Source organism: Lutzomyia longipalpis, chromosome 1, assembly GCF_024334085.1.
Source record: "Lutzomyia longipalpis isolate SR_M1_2022 chromosome 1, ASM2433408v1".
Lineage (NCBI taxonomy): Eukaryota > Metazoa > Arthropoda > Insecta > Diptera > Psychodidae > Lutzomyia > Lutzomyia longipalpis.
This window is the reverse complement of record NC_074707.1, coordinates 31313883-31331537: the sequence shown is the minus strand read 5'-3', so window position 1 is coordinate 31331537 and position 17655 is coordinate 31313883.

The following is a 17655-nucleotide window of genomic DNA, read 5'->3' as shown; positions in this document are numbered from 1 at the left end:
TATTTTTTTTTAAATCCCTCCTCCTAAGGTCTTTGGGTCAATAGACTTACTAAGAACCGCCAATACAAATAAGTCGTCGGAGACAATTTGAAAGGAAGTAAATTTAGCATTTTTTTTTAAATTTAATTTCAATAATTTTTTGAGGTTCATAGGCTACACAAAGAATAGGTACTAATTTTATACAATATAGAATTTATTGTTGCTACTTTGAATTTTGTGCTATAACTTTCTTATCCTTCATTACATTTGAAATGTTTTTCTATTACCGCAAAACTTCCCCTATTTTCCTTGACACATTATATTCTATGTTATTTAATCAAATTCTGGCTCCCTAGGTTTTCCAGGACACGTTTAGCGAAGATACTTCAAAGGATATTTTAGTAAGGTTTCCTGATAAGTCCTTTTTACCGGCGATGTTACCATAAACGCAAACAACATAGAATTCTTCTTATATCCTTGCATTAATGTTTAAATTTTAGTACGGGAACTGTTGAAGCGTATCCTAAGACACGTTTCCGTTCAGTTCGTGTTGGTCTTTCAAGAGATTCACACGTGGTGAAAAGCAATTCTTCAACTTGCTATAAGAGAAATTCAAATTGGAGTAATCAAGAAAAACCCGAAGTAGATTAGAATTTAGAGAAAAAATCAAGTGAAAAGCAATAGATTAAACAATACTGTGTTATGTCAATGACCTATTGTGATTTCTAACTAATTTATAAATAAATGAAAAATGAACATAGTGCTGATGACCAAATTAAGAAATCCTGATTGTTTCTAAATTTTTCTAACAGCAGCGGTTTTATGTGTCGTAATTCCGAAGGGTGTTGCAATCTAAAGAATCCACAAAGATAAACTTATTAACTGCAAATTGTGTTACATAAATTACAAAGTGTTCACAAGAGAAATGGCTAATAGCAAATTCTATTTAATTGCTGTATTTATTGTCGTTTTAATTGCTTTCGTAACTGTTAGTAACGCACTAAAATGCTATCAGTGTGGCCTATACAACAATGGGGAAGGCTCGATAACCCCATGTTCAAATTATTCTGAACATCTGGCTCATTTACATCTCAAAGATTGTCCAAGAGCATCACAAAAATACTGCATAGTAAGTATTACTCATAAATTTCATTCGATGCTATCCATCATCATGTTGAAAATCTCTGTGACTGTTTCACAAGAGAATCACTCAAAAAAATATTTTTTCAATGCTCTTTGAAAGCATGAAGAAGTACCAACTCACGAAAACGATACAAAATAAGCTTTACTTAATTTTTTTTTATATATTTGAATGTGTATTCTAAAAGCACACAGAATCGTTCTATAAGCTTTACATAATGTATATAAAACGATGTGTACATTTTTGAAATTTTAAAGCATCTTTGTACTACATACATTTATGTACAAATATGAATTCGCATTCAAATCCATCATATAAATGCTCCTTATAAATTCAGCACATCTGCAATGCAATTTGAAAGATATAGCCTTTTCAATTTATTAAAATAGCAAAGTGGATTTTACAAAGATAATAAAAAGGAATTGTGAGATGTTTTCTGAGTGAAAGATATTCCTTATTTTAAGGAATTGAAAAACATTATATTGAAATGTAATCGTTTGAATTATTCACTGAAGTATAATATCCTCAATTTTTTTATACATACCTACATTTTCATCCTCAAACTATTTAATCAAAAATTGATTTTAATTTTTTCACAATGGTACTCTCATAGAAATATTATGAAAAAAAATCTATTTAGGCAGATGTGGTTAATAATTAAAATCTCAATTATGTGCAGTTGAAATCCACTTTGAAAATGAGCGAAATTATTTTTCCTGAAGCGCCTCTCATCATTCAAATGATTTCATGTAGCACAAATTATTCCAAATGGACTGGCAATTTAACATTATAGCTTTAGGAGTACTGAAATGGTGGAAAATTACCACTTATTAATGGGAAGTGTTAATGCTCTCATAGTGGAAAAGCTGGCCACTTTGTTTCCTCGCTGTTAGTATCAAATTATATACCTACCTACATATTCCTAAATTTGTGTATCAGACTGTGAACAAGCATAATTCTATCATATCAAATTTATGTTGATGTAGAAGCATTTTGTCAAGTTATAGTGCCACAAATCATAGCCAAATTTTAATTTATTTCAATATCCTTATCGCCAAGTGTTTGGTACACTTTCAGAAATATCAGTAAGTGGCTTAATAATGTTCTACTATAAATTATGAAATATTCCTTAGCAATATAACACCCCATTAAATAACAGCTGGAGCCTGAAATTTGAACAGCATGAGTGAATAAAATCTCATCAAGAAACTATTTTTGAAGAGAAATAAAAGCAACTTTCTCGGCATTTATGCATGCACAATTGAAGAATAATTTCGAAATATAACTTAATGTATTATATATAGCAATTTTACTTATTCTCTCAAGAGATCAGTATTTTTATGGCTTTTAAAGAGGAGTTTTACATGAAACGAAACGTGTATCATTCAACATATTTTTGTCAGCAGAATAAAGGCTAAAATTCATTTATTATATTATAGAATTATGTATACTACACCAGCCGTTTGAAAATGATTGTAATTATCTTTCAAATTGCCAAGAGGAATTTTCAGATGAAAGAATTTATAACTTTACAGAAAACAGACAAAAACAGACTTTTTATACATCCTCCCCGCACAAACTGTCAGAAGTACAAATTAGATACAAAATCAAGTAGAAAGAGCTACAAAAAACCCAAATTTTTGGTGTCTGCATAACAGTGAAATTTTTTGAGAAGTTTATGATCGATATCTGAATGAAACTATTTATTGTTCATTCAAAAAGTGTACACTCTGCACGTAGGTATCTTGTAACATCTCATCAAAAGACCTTGTCCAAAATTATGATTCATGATTCCAATAAAAGATAAATTCAATTAATTAAGATCCTTTATTCATTATCTAAAATGAATATTAAGATGAGATCAAACATAAATGCTTATGGCAACAATTTCATCAATAATATTGGAAATGACAATGATAAGAGTGTATATGTATATTATGCAATAAATTATATAGGTACAAAATTTCGTAATACATTTTCCCATATACATACATAAATATATGTACATTTATTACATAGAACATACACAATAAATAATCCCAAATCAAAGATAGTAAACAGCCCCCGGGCGATATTGAGAGAATTGTTGATTATTGGGAAGATGTGAAGGATAAATGGGATCAGAACATAAATCTGGCAAATATTTACGAATATTTTACGTTATTTTAATGTGATAAAACTTTATGATTATATATTTTTTCAATATTAAATTCACCTAAGTTTTGAAAAAAAAATACATCAATCATAAACAATATCTTTGGTTTGTTTTATACAGAATTTTGTATGAAGCTCTAACAGAATCAGATTCTCATATATGTATGTAGCTGTTAAAATCCACCCACTTTTCAATATTTGGCAATGTTAAATATTCTTTACATATATAACACACTTCTAAAATGTGCAAATTCGTTCCAAAAATATATTAAATTTGGATGTTGTATTATGTAAAAGAAGCAGTGATGATGTAGGTTGACTGCACACCTTTTTCTTCTAACCCTACTACCTACGTTGAAAGAAAGAGTAAGAGATTTTTCTTACTCACCTTTAAGATTCATCAATTTGCATGGGTTGCAAATATGCAAATATTCTTTTTTTAAAAAGCTCTTCTAAAGCTAAAATTTTAAGAATAAGTGGAATAAGCATTGTGTGGTAAGAAAGGGACGAAAATTTATGATCTCCGAAGAGAAAATTGAAAATGGCTCGAACAAGAATGTTAAGAAACTTGAGAATGTGTTAAGTGCTATCTTAATAGCTAAAGAAGTGCTCTACAAAAGTCATTATGGACATAATTTAGTACCCAGTATAAACCCCGGGAAATAATCAAGCGCTCTTTTGTTTTAATGAGTAAATGCAAAAATTGCGGATAAAGATGTTGCCCAAATATTTTTCCCAGGAAACCTTTTAGCTTTATAGACATTGTTTCTGTTTATCTCATAAAAAAACATAAATAAATTCTTATTTCTCTTTTAATTAACACGAAGAGCCCCTTAGGCGGGTCGGCTATAGTGTTAAATTAATTTTTGAAATAAAGAAAATACAAGTAGATTAGGTATAACATGACTTATATTAACTTAAGGAGTCTTTGTTTAATACTAAGAAAATCCCTAATATAATAGCTGATTGATGGGGGAGCATTCGCGAAATAGTTGGCTTTCTAACTCAATCAAGCACAAAGCTATATTTGAGGTCTACCCTTAAGCAAAGTAAATAAAAACGCAAACCCACTTCAGATTTGTGCCAAATTTTCTATATATCAAGATGATGAATTTGGTACACAATGACTTGACATTTTCCCATCACTAAGATGAATATGCATGGGTGAAATTGGAACGTGGAATATTCAATTCAAACCTTTTGCAATATATATTGTTTATTTTATTTGCGAGAAATCCTACATATTTGGTGAAGTAAATCAAATACACAAAACCAAATAATTGTTTCCATTTTCATTTCAAAGAGGGAAAAAATGTAATTAATCACAATCAGTTCTTTCCTACCTCATTCGTACATTCTCACATCGTGCGGACTGTAATTTATTTTCATATCAATTTATCACACAACTGACATCAAATGAAAATTCAGAAAGGCATAAAATAACTTGATGTGATAATGGAAAGGAATAATTACGCACCTTACATACCCTTTTCATCAAATCCCTTTGTTATGTATGTTATAGGTATGTTATGTACATTACACATTAGTAGGTTGCCTATGTGAAAATATTATTCACCACTACTAAAATTTAAAGTTTGCCAAATTATTCTTTTTGGAAAATTCCAATATTTTTCCGTGTAACTCGACAAAATCAAGAAGATTAGCTGAGTAAATGAGAATAAATAAACTTCAAATCCCGCTGATTTCCACGGTTTCTTACAAAACAAATTAAATAAGTGCTACACAATAGGTGTTGGAGTCCTGAATAAGCTTCGATCTCGAATGGAATTTAATTTTGATAACAATTAGATCCTTTCACATAAACTTTTCAATTGCAACTCAAATTCAATTTATATTACATTAGTGAATTCTCTGCGTGTAGGCGCACAAAGAAGCTTTACTTTAACTTACTCTAATTACACGGGATTCCATAATCCTCGTGAGACCCAAATTCTCTTTCAAATCTTTTCTGATGGATTTTGAAATCTCCATTTAAAATTTAATAGCAAGGACAACCAAAAGTTTTTGGCTTGTTGGAAAGAAATTATATACCTCAACCACTCTAAATTGACGACAGCACCAGAAGCTTGATTTATTGCAAAGTTATACTACGGTTGGATGCCTCGTCTTTTTCTCACCGTGCTTAGATATATAGGTTTATGCATGCTTATTTCTAGGTATACTATACGACGTATTGATGGTCTAATAAAGCTAAATTACTTCCCCCTTTTCGAAGAGTGTGAAAATAAAGTCAACAAATTTAAGATACATCCAGTATATATCTTCAAGACTTATTCTAGATTTTCTCCCTGAAATTCCAAGCTGTTGTTTATTCACACGTGTTACATACATACACATAACACAATGTACTATATACTATATAGAAGTACATGTAGACTGCAAATTCACCAATTTCTCATCATGTATTACGTAATCTGACATGCTTTTTCATACTCTACAGAACAATATGCGGGAATATGGAAGCACATGGGTTATAGAAATGTATAACTTTATCTCTCTTTGTTTCTTAAAAAAAAACTAACTACTTTCATCATTTTCCAATATCAAAGGGCAAAAATTATTTGATTTTTTGATCATGTTAAGTAATTAAAATTTCCCTAAAGAGCATGATAGTTTAGTTTCAGTGATCCTTCGAATGTCAAGTGAAATTGCTTCTGAGAATCACAGCTATGCGAAAATTAGAGGCAAAGTTATTTCGGTTGTTTCGCTAATCAAAACTTTACCGCCACGACCAGCATATTTTAAGAAAGTTTCTAACATATACTAAATATAGGTTTATATTTTGGCTGACAATGCTTGCAGTCTATGACTTCTCATTCTAACATAATATATAATATCGCATGTATAACATGATATGTAGGTATATAATTTGTTCCTTGTGCGTTTTTATTGCGAACCCAATTATTTTGTCATCAAAATAAGCTTTTTAGATAATAGCCTTTAATAATTCGTCTATCAAAACTCTGGTTGATGGTTAATGCCACTAAATTCGCCTTCATTTTTTTTCGTCTTATTTACCCAGAATGGTGTTAGACCACACACATAGTATATTGGAAAACCGCTGAACTTTTTTGTTGTTGTTTTTGGTCTATCTGGCTCGAATAGTAAATTTATTATTCCAATACGGCAGATGCTCCAACTGTGTGTAAGTCCTCCAACTCTCTTAGCTATAATATCCATGGTAAAAAATTACTTTTTTACTCATTTTGTTTACTCAATAAATCTCTTTTTGAGCCATCCTCTTTTCTCATCCGCCCAAACCACATGGTTAACTTTTTACTGAATATATTGATCCTTAATTCTTCGGTTCACAGTATATTTATATAGGAAAACTAAAGAAAACCCCCCGGAAAGCCAATGTATATTTTACCACTTGAATTGAGTTTAATATTGGAGTTAAGCATTTAATTTAATTTCTGTACATTGCCTTGTCCAAATGTTGTACCAATTACGCAAATGAATTATTCATTTTCAAACTAAATTACAGAATTTCGGGGAGAAAATTGTAATACTCTGTTTTCATCTCATTCATCTCATTCCTTATTCTTACTTTTTCATATTGTATTGCTACCATTTGCCACATTGTTATATACAATGTGATGTATTGCATATATTTTTGCTTATAAAATTTCGTATAAATTTCTCATGATCCTAAATATGGAAATTAGCTAAATTCAACTAATTTTATTTCATAAACAAATAGGGTTAGTAAAGATTTGCTATGATAATATTTTCTAATGTAATACATTCTCGTTATCAAATTATGTACAATGCGGTGACATTATTTTTAGTGTAAAATTTACCATATTGTGAATATAATGCCAAATCGAAATTAATCAGATTATACTGTGTATATTTATGATATATAGCAGATACATAAATAAGAGGTTTCATATAGTTTAATTATTACTATTCATGATTTCATTTTATGGAAGATATTTTTTTTAAGAAAATCACATTCAAACTAAAGATATAAAAGTATAATGAATAAAGAACTAATATAACAGTCTACAGTCGTACTCAATTTGAATGCTCAACCTAAATTGAACTGAACGGAGTTTTCCAACCATTGTGATTTCATTTAGTCTTCGGGAAGTTAAAGAGTGCTAGAAATGTAATTAATGTTGACTGATTGCCGAATGGTGCATCTCATGAGAAGATATAAATGTATATTCTATCAGTCTATGTGTAAGAATTTTCATTGCCCAAAAAACAGTTTTCTGGCTAAAATGAAATTAATAAGAATTTTTCTACATACAGTCGTGACCTCGTGGTAGGACCATCGTCAAAATGACTTCTCCGCGGTAAAACGGCTTCAGAATGAAGAATTTCGCCTTCGTAGTGGGACAATTAGTACTATTGGAAAGGTAGGATACTAATTGTCCCACTGCGAAGGCAAAATTCCTCATTCTAAAGCCGTTTTACCGCGGAGAAGTCATTTTGATGACGGTCCTACCACGAGGTCACGACTGTACATAACTTCACGTGTACGTGAGAAATCATCGAATCTTGAGACCGCAGTGAACTCTTTTATCATTGAATCTACCTTTAAAGAAAGAAAGAGTTTGTGAGGTTTAATCTCATTATACTTCTTAGACCTTATTTTATGCGGATTGCGTAAAATAAGAAATATGCTACTATAGTTCTAAATTCGGTGAGATAACACATTTTGTGTAGGTATACAACATATTATTATATACAATATTGATGCGCATCTCTCCCCAATGTGTAAAGCTCATGTAAGATTTTGGGCTGGAATGTGAATCTACGGGGACAGATTATGCAAATTTAAAGCTTTCACGAAGTTAATTCTCATATGCTGGTGGATGACACTCATGTATTTTTTACCACATTTTCTACACTTTCAGAAATACGTTAGCGAGCTTTCAACGGTGCGTGACTGTGTGGAACAATGCTCAGAGAAAGGTGATTATTTATGTGTTCAACATAATATTTAACGATATTTTCATGCGATATATGGAAACAACATTTTTGTTAAAATGTTAATCATATCGATATGTACGTGTTTATGCTTATTTTTTTGTTGCTTCTCATTCAACTCAATTTTCATACACCCGCCCTTAATAACTGGCCCGAACCGAAAATAATAAATCAAGAGGAAATTGATTGTGCCTTTTTTTGTTACTCTAGTACCCACCTCAATTTATTTGTGCAATAGCAGTCCTTAGGCTTTATTTAAAAAAAAAGAAACAACCCAAAATGTGGAACAATATGTGCTTACATGCAAAAGTGTCAGATTCATGGTCCTAGTATGCATCCTATATTTTATGCATGAACAAGACTCGTAGCTCACTGTGAGCATAAAAACTAATCCAGAATTGCTTTTTTTAATGGATCACCCATAATTTTTGGCACAGTTGCTTGGAGGGCAATTTAAAGCTTACAATATGTTATATAATATAATTTTTAGAGCTCTTTTTGTGTTTTTATTAAACATAAAAAATAAATATTTGTATTGGTAGGTGGTACTCAACTGTTAAGTTTTTAACACTCTTCCTAATAAATTTCTCATGAGGTAGGACTACCAACAAACTTTAACACTTTTTTGAATAATTTTTAAGAGATGAATGAACTGCAAGATGGTACAATTAAATAGTGATAACAAAAAGACCTTATTTCGCCATATTAAAATTAGATTTTTCTAAAAGAGTTCAAGTCTTATTGTTAAACTTTAAGTAAAAACCTCTAGAATTAGTCAATGTGTCAAGAAAAGTAAAAGAACTTTTGATAATTTTATCATTTTATACGCCATTGCAGAAGTTTGGGGGACACGTACTTATTGCTGTAATGAGGATGCCTGCAATGGTACATATGACACGAACATTCCATCAGTAGCAATTCTTCTAGCACCAATTACCGCGTTTGTGACGACAGCACACCTGAGGAGGCACTAATGCCGTATTAACTAAATTCAACTTTATGTGGGGATGAAGAATAATTACGGCGATGGTTGTCTTTTGACACATTAGTATATAGCGATTTTGTTTATTCTCTAAAAAAAATACACATTAGGTAGGTATATACAGGTAGAGTAAGCAACATGAATGATATGAAATTAATATTATTTTTTCGTTCTTTTTTTTTAAACTTGTTTTTTAAGTTTCTATTTTGCAGTTATATTTCTGAATTATGGTGATGGAAAATAAGATAAATTTTTTTTATCAGTTTATTGTTTGTATACGAAAAGGAATTTCCATTGGAAAATTTTATTTTCAAAAAGAAATGCAATATTTAGTATTCAGTATATAACCTATTCCATTCCTGTATGATTCTAGAATACGATTTATAGTAACGAGCAATTTCGACATTCGACAAGATAACCCACGTATCGTTGTGAAAACCATTTCTACTGTACTCAAGCAATAAGCTGGGATGTATGCTAAAGCACGAAAACAGCAAAATTACTTTAAATTTAATGTTACTTATGTGATGATCCATGTAGGTATAGGTTAATTTTAGCACGAAAATGCAAGCAGTCATCTTTTACTCGTCTCTCCTTCTGTGCTCTTGCAATGACACACATATATCATGACGACATATTTCCCATTGAATTCGTAGTGTCATGTGTAACTTTTTCCACATTAGCAAAATCCCTAAAATGATGAAATGTGATTTTGTGAAACGTTGAGAACGTGGCTACAATTTGTAGGTATCAGTTAGACTTTGTAAATGCAGTTGAATATTACACTCGACAAATAGCATAAAAACAATTAAATAGATAATTTCTTTTGCTGAAAGCTTTTAATAGAGATTACCTATATAGGAACATCGTTTTTCGTCTGAATATACAAATTATTTTGAATGCAGATTATACTGGTACACAGTGATATAATCTTCATACTTTGATTTATTTTCCTTCTAAACTGCAAAACGGGTATAACAAAACATATTTATATTATATGTAGTTCTAAGTTTTTTATGCTCTTCCTTTTTAAAAAGCTAGATTTTGAAGAAATTTTAAATAAAATATAGCTCACAAATTTCTTCGAGTGAGAGCTATAAAATTGAAAATCAGAGTAGCTGTGCATTACGTGAGAAGAATTCCAATATTATGCAGACATATTTTAAACTAATAACTGAAATGTATACAAGTTTAGACAAACTGTGTGGTAAAGAATAACACTATAAATTTTCTTTCTTAAGGCTCCAACAGATGGACGAGAAATTCCTCGTGCGGTGCGGCGCGGCGAGGTTTTCGGCCAATCAGAAGCGAGAGATGGCACACACATTCTCACCGCACCGTACGAGAACGTTTTTTGGCCAATCCGAAGCGACGAAGGGCCACGAAATCCTCGCCGCGCCGCACCGCACGAGGAATTTCTCGTCCATCTGTTGGAGCCTTTAATATAAAAAGAATTGGCATAATATATGTGCTTTATGTATATATTTTTTTTTTAATATTTCCTTGCAATCATGTTATTGTTCGTTTTCTTCCTTTTTCTCATTTTCCCTTAAATTCTATAAAACTTTTTAATTAAAATTGTGATTTATTATAAATGAGATATATTAAAAAAATGTCAACACTGCACGGCTTCTGCAATGTTGTGTTAAGCTAATAAATTATTAAAATATTCTCACAATCCTTTGGCAAACTTTTAGAAGCTGCAAATTTATAAAAAAAAACTGTATTATTAAATATACAAAATGTACATAATAACTTGCATAAAATATAAATAATCAGGTACCTAGTATATACAATACATATATTGAGAAATATAAGAAAATCCTACAATTAAAGTGTAGGTTACGTCAAAATGTGCTGAAACAAAGCAAAAGAGGGTAGATAATACAAAAAAAAAATCCCTCTAACATTGTGGCAAATTGTGCCATATGTTCCATATACATATTCGTGGACGGATTTGAAATATCAAAACCACATAAACTTCCACAAAACAGTTCTATCCGATACACAGTTTTTGTTTAACCTATTGGAAATTGAAAGGACGATTCTTAAATGCATTCAGAGGGATGTGCTATGTTATGTATCTATCCAGAGAGATAAATCGACTAGCGAACTTTGGATAGAAAATTCACGAAAGTGAAAAAAAATGTTGACCACAGATTGAAGAGAATTTTTTTCAGGCAATTTTCACGATTACCGCAATAAATTCTTCTATAAACATTAGGTTTGAATAATTTGCAATTTTTCTAGTCAAAAATACAGAATGTGATATCTATATTTATAATTACAAAATAATAATAGCAAAAAGGTCTATTAAAGGATTTTTCATTGAATTGATTGATTTCTTTTTGACAATATGGTACTCATTAATGAGTGTGAAAATTCCCTGAAGCATTGAAAATTAATTGATAGGAAAAACTCAAGATGAATTTGATTACTACTTTGGATGCACGCTATTACCTACATATATACATTGTCTTGTCGATAAAGTCGTTACGGTCATTATAAGTCCCAGTCTTCCTATGAAAAAGAAATATGGTATCTTTTATATTAATGTTCAAAAGATCTATAAAATGTTTTTCAATTTCATTTAGACACAATTTATGCTTTTATTAGATGAATGAAAAAAAAAACTCAATAATATCTTGTTGGAATCTCGCCAGAGAGTCTTGAAAACACTCGTGGGAACAAATAACTACAATATGAATTTAAGTGATGATGAGTTTAAAGATGTGACTACTGTTGGTCCTATGAAATTTATTATTATTAGCTACATAATCGTGTCGGTAAAATTGGTAAACATGTAGATAATACATGCAGTGAATTTTAATATTGGATTAAATCTCTTGATATAAGTTGAATAATAAATTTTCGTTAATCTGAGCTCTCTCCTAACACAGGCTATCTTATAAGTCCTCTGTTGAAATTAATTTTGGAATTTTGGTAAGTAAAATATGTCTCCGTCATTTTTTTTATAAAATGTCTGTTCAGCATAAAAGCTCAATATTTAAGAGAAAGTTTAAATTGAATATTTGAAATTAAACAACGTTTTGTGAGATAAGGAAGGCAAATGTACCCTAAACTTTCTATTCTAAACCACAAACATTTTACAAACACTTGCCAGATGTGACAAGGTATAATCTCTCGTCTTGGTTTGACCCAATGAACTTCTTTGCCTTTCAGGCAAAGTCTTTTATATAGAAATAACATTTATGCATATGATATGTGAACTATCATTTCACATTCACAAAACTTTTTGCATGAATTTTTAATTTTTGAACAGTACAGTATGATATGAATGTGAAGGATAAGAAGGACTTTCTCAAACTCCATCTCAAGGAAAGGAAAGATTGAACTTTCCTTATATTGCATAGAAATGTTCCTTTTCTTGATAACCTCCTAAATATAATTTTAATGCGGATTCTTGAACAAAGTCATGTATAAATCCAATTTGTGCCATCCTCTCCAATTTTTCTATAATACATTAAAAATTAAATCCGAATGGCCCAAGGAAATAATTTAATTGGTGTAATCAACTTAATGTAAAAAAATATATATAAGTAGGATAGTAGAACAGGTAAATAAACAACCTACCGCAATAATTGAGTAAATATGTAGCTCACAAAAAAGGAAAATGAGTTTTTTTTTCGTAGGAAAAAAATGTGACAAAATTACATATAATAAGAAATTGGTTATGGAAATACGGAAGCACTTTGCAATTCCAAAAAGCTCACTCACGAAAAACTTTCACAGCAAAGACCATTTTATGGAAAGCATTACCTTGGCACATCGAAACAGTGAGGCGCCTATCTCTTTGGTAGTTTAAGATAAAAAGGCAAACCCTCCCACTGCGCTGTAATAATTAAGATGGAAATCTTTAAACCGTGCCACTCTGCTTTTTTATTCAGTTCACTTTAAAGGTCTTTTATACGTTTTATACAGACAAACAAATCCACAATCAGTGTGATAAATTTTGAGCTTTTATGCGGGCAAAAATGCATTTATAAATTTGTAGAAATGATTTCACGTGTGTTTAAATAAAATTGAGAAGCGAATTGAGGAGAAAAATTAATGAAATTACATTACATGAATGTATGAATAGACAAATGGATAGCCTCAGTATAACTTTAATAGTTATCCTTATTAATATGGAGGAGAGAATCGAGGAAAACAACGTTAATAGATATCACTATTTGAACAAAAGTTTTATTAGAAATGTTGGACAGTACTTCTTCCAGTTCAATAACCAGCAATGTATTTAGTTTCTTCTGATATTCTCAAATCGTAGCAGTATTTCTGCTTTAGATATAAGAAGAAAATATAGTTATTTATTCACAAAAGATAGGTCAAGCAATGCAAAAATATACAGATCACAGAATATCAACAGAAAAAAAATTGGTAGCGACCTCCATGAATGTTTCTTTTGAAAGAAATAAAAAGTATCGCAGTTTTTTGTATTGGGTATATTTTCTTTATTAAGGAATGGAAACTATATTGGATTTTAAGCAATTATAATTGTTAGAAAAAAAATCACGTGCACATCTAAAATATGTCAAGGTACACTGAAACATCCTAAATTTTATTCAAAAGTAGTAAGAGAAATTATATTATTATACAAACATACCTAGAACGAAGAAAATATGAGCTGTACACGCTGTACAGTACATGTTGATAAAGTGACGACCATTACTATTTACGAATTATAACAAAAAATATTCAAGAGATGATAAAAAAATCTAAATATAATTAAGAGTGATAAATATATAACACGACTTTTTTCTAAATTCTATAAATTTGATTTTTTCAAAATTTGTATTGTTAATATTTCATTATTTTTTTTTAGATAATGGAGTTTGAAAAATTTAATTAAGAGGATTTATAATTTATGGCTTTTACGTAACATTAATTTGAATTTAGTTACTATTCCTTTTTCTTCAGCGAGGAACAGTGTATTAAATATTCCAAAACAAATTCTAAACAAATGAAATTCAAACATAGTTCATAATACATTTTATAATAAAAAAGAGATAAAAGTATGAAAAAAATTCCATATATGAGATATCTACATAATTATAACACAAATTAGGGAATACATGAAAAGCGTTTAAGGTAAATGATGTATGAAATTGAACGAAAATATTTTTTCCCTATGAACGGGTACGACATGAAATTAACGTTCTTGTCATGTGCACTTGACGCTTTTATTGAATTTCCAAACTGTAATTAATATAATCTCTAATCACTAACACACGAAATATATAATAATTCATTGAACGAAAAACGCTTTATTAGATAATATTTATCAATAGAAATGTTTAAAAAATTCCGAAAAAATTAACTTAAAAATAATCAATTTCAAATTGTGTTTTCAATCCGAAAATCTTATTCAAATATAAAAGCTTAATTCATTGTTTCCTTAAAAAACGTATATATAGGCTATACACCAATTAATTATCCTCCAAAGTATAAATCTGCGAAGGGATGATAAAACTAATCAACGTTATTAGGAACAATTTTTGTGCAAAATGTTACAAGAAATAGAACAAATAGAATAATAAAAAAAAAAACAAAAATCTTTGAACAAAATGCAAAAAATATAGTTGATTAGTTACATATTGAAAATGCTTTCCAGAGTTGAAATTATCTTTTTTTTTATAAAAATATTAAAATATATTATGTCCTGTTAATTGTAAAAAAAAAGTACTTCAAAAATTTATAGAATTATTATCAAAAGTTCATAATAAAGTCACATAACGTAAAAATATGTTTTAAATGAATAAAATAAAATGAATGGTTTTGATTAGACACTACATTAATTCTACTGTCTAGGTCTCATCAATTTATTTGCATATTTTTATTAGAGCTGTGTTCATTTGCAGGCAGCAGATTATAATGGTTTGTATGAATTCAAATTTGATGCAAATTAATTTGTTTAATATTTTTTTATAATGAGGTAGGTATTCTTTCCAAAATACTTTTATCTATTCTAAGGATTATTAACAAAGAATTATTATGAATAAATATTACGTACACTTCATACTAGAAAATATGTTTAAGTTTTTAAAAATATTTCTTGTTATTTACGCACTCGTTATGTAGTGCAGTGGACCACATAAAATTCTGGCTTAACAACATTATATTTCTTTGAGATAAAACAAAAGGGATCCAAATAAAAGTTATAGACCAGTAAATTTCATATAAAACTATCCTCTAGTTATGATTACGCTTTATGCTCTGGAGCATAGAGGCTGCAAAAATTATTTTATCCAAGTCCCCAACTTTTCTAATTTTTTCCTGTCAAATTTTTTTTTTAGAAAATGAAATTGATAGATTTTTTCTCATTTAAAATTTCCATAATTTAAAATTGCTTTGATGCCTTTGACGCACATCATATTTAGTAAAAAAAAATCATTGAGCATAAAATTATAAAAAAAAAATCCTTGTGCAGTGAACAGAAATTGTTGAGAGAAGAAAAAAAGATTTCATTGTTAGCCTTTTTTATGTCAGTCAGCACAGGTAGAAAAGTTTCACAGGATAGAGAGGACATTAAGTAAATCCTGTAAAAATTACATATTCCCCGTGGCTTTGTGATTCAGAGATTACAAGATAAAATATAGTACGTGTCTGGTTAACAGTAGAAGGGAGATAAACATTGAGCTGAAACCTCTAGAGATTTTTTTTAAACCCTCTCCCCTCATGTTACCGCAATGTCCACTCGTTTCACCCTTAATATTGGGGACAGCTCACAGATGTAACAGCTCGTGTGTCACAGTGTTGTGGAATTCTCCATCAATTAAGCTGATACAATGGCATCAGGAGGGAATTCCCATAAACAAACCTTAACCTAATCGATACAATATTTCCCTTTATATTCACTTTATCACCACATATTCTTAGGAGATTCGCCCCAAAAAGCTTTCTCCCAATTTAGTATATGAATAGATGGATTTTAAGGCTTCAAAATCAATACGACTTGAAATTTAGAGTAAATTCAATTTACAGAAACTTAATTGATTCATCTCCTCTTTCTCATCAAAAAACAAACCATGAACTCATCATTGGTGGTGAAGTTGTAAAAGCTCAAAAATCTCTGAAAATCATGAAAATATTTTTCATGCTACTATGTGTAATATTGTAGGTATAATGCGTGTAGCTATTCTTTCTCTTATAACATTTTAGCTGTGATTCTTTTTCTATATAGCTTTATAGGGAATTTTTTTATGTTTCCTTCAATCCATAAAAGTTTAAGGGGAAAAGTTTTCTGACAAACAAGAGTTTATGCTGGGGTCTGCAAGATGAATAAGAGATGTAAACTGGGGTAATCTTATCAGGTGAGCTGCTCTTACACCCTACAATGGACTCACGGTTTACACAGTCAAATTGATGTGTCGCTATCACAATCTCATATTGTGCAGGAATATGAGTTTCGCCTGCAGCCTGCATCAGAGATGCAATGTCCTACAATAAATTGTGCTGTGCCAAAAGGTTGTTTGTAACGCCACAATACACAATAGGTACACATAAGCGCGCAGCAAGTGTGAAAAATGTGCGAGAGTGGGTATAATTAAATTCTTCTGCTTCTGCAATATTTTCTCCTAGATCTAGATGAGCTATTTGATGGCCACGGGCTATATTGTATGTATCTGCAATGCGTAAACCCTTTGTATTTTATTTTTCAATTTTTTGCCTTTATTCACTATAAAAAAAAACTTTCTGATTACGAGTCTATAAAATTTTACAGCACGTGATAAATAAAAAAAAATAGTATGTAAAGTAAAAAGAACTGAACCCTGTATTAACTAACATATCTATATGTAGTTTACCTACCATATTTTCCTGCATTTAATTATTTTAATTTCCATTTGGCTTATACGATGATGTTTCTAATTTTTTATATCAAAATACGATTGCTTGAATTCTAAGACTTACCAAGTGAAAGTGTTAATTTAAAGAGATTAAAAGCTTTTTTCCAACATTACTGAAACGAATAGAGGAATCCAGGATTGAGCGAAAATACTCAAGAAAGACTATCTTAGTTCGACAGGATACCTACATTTTTTTTTAAATCTAAAGTTGTGGATAAATTCATTAAAGACAACAGTGGTAGAGGTGAGACTGGATACAGTGTGTACTCAGTAGAACGAATTGTTTCTTTTTCAGCCGTTTCTCAATTTAAATGATTAAATGTTGAACTTTTTCTAAGCCTCTTTTTTTTTAAATTTTATTTATTGTTAAGTCCCGGTTTCCTTTAAATATATAATCGCATTTGATGAAGAAAAAACCCCAAGAAACACCAGTCGTTGCCTTGGTGTTCAACTGTACTACTCTTATTACAACCTCTTGGCCAATGTTAGGGTGTTACCGCTTAATTCACCTCATCTTGCAGTAAAATACCTCCAAAAGGTGTCCAATGTCCTGAGGTATATATTTCAAGAAC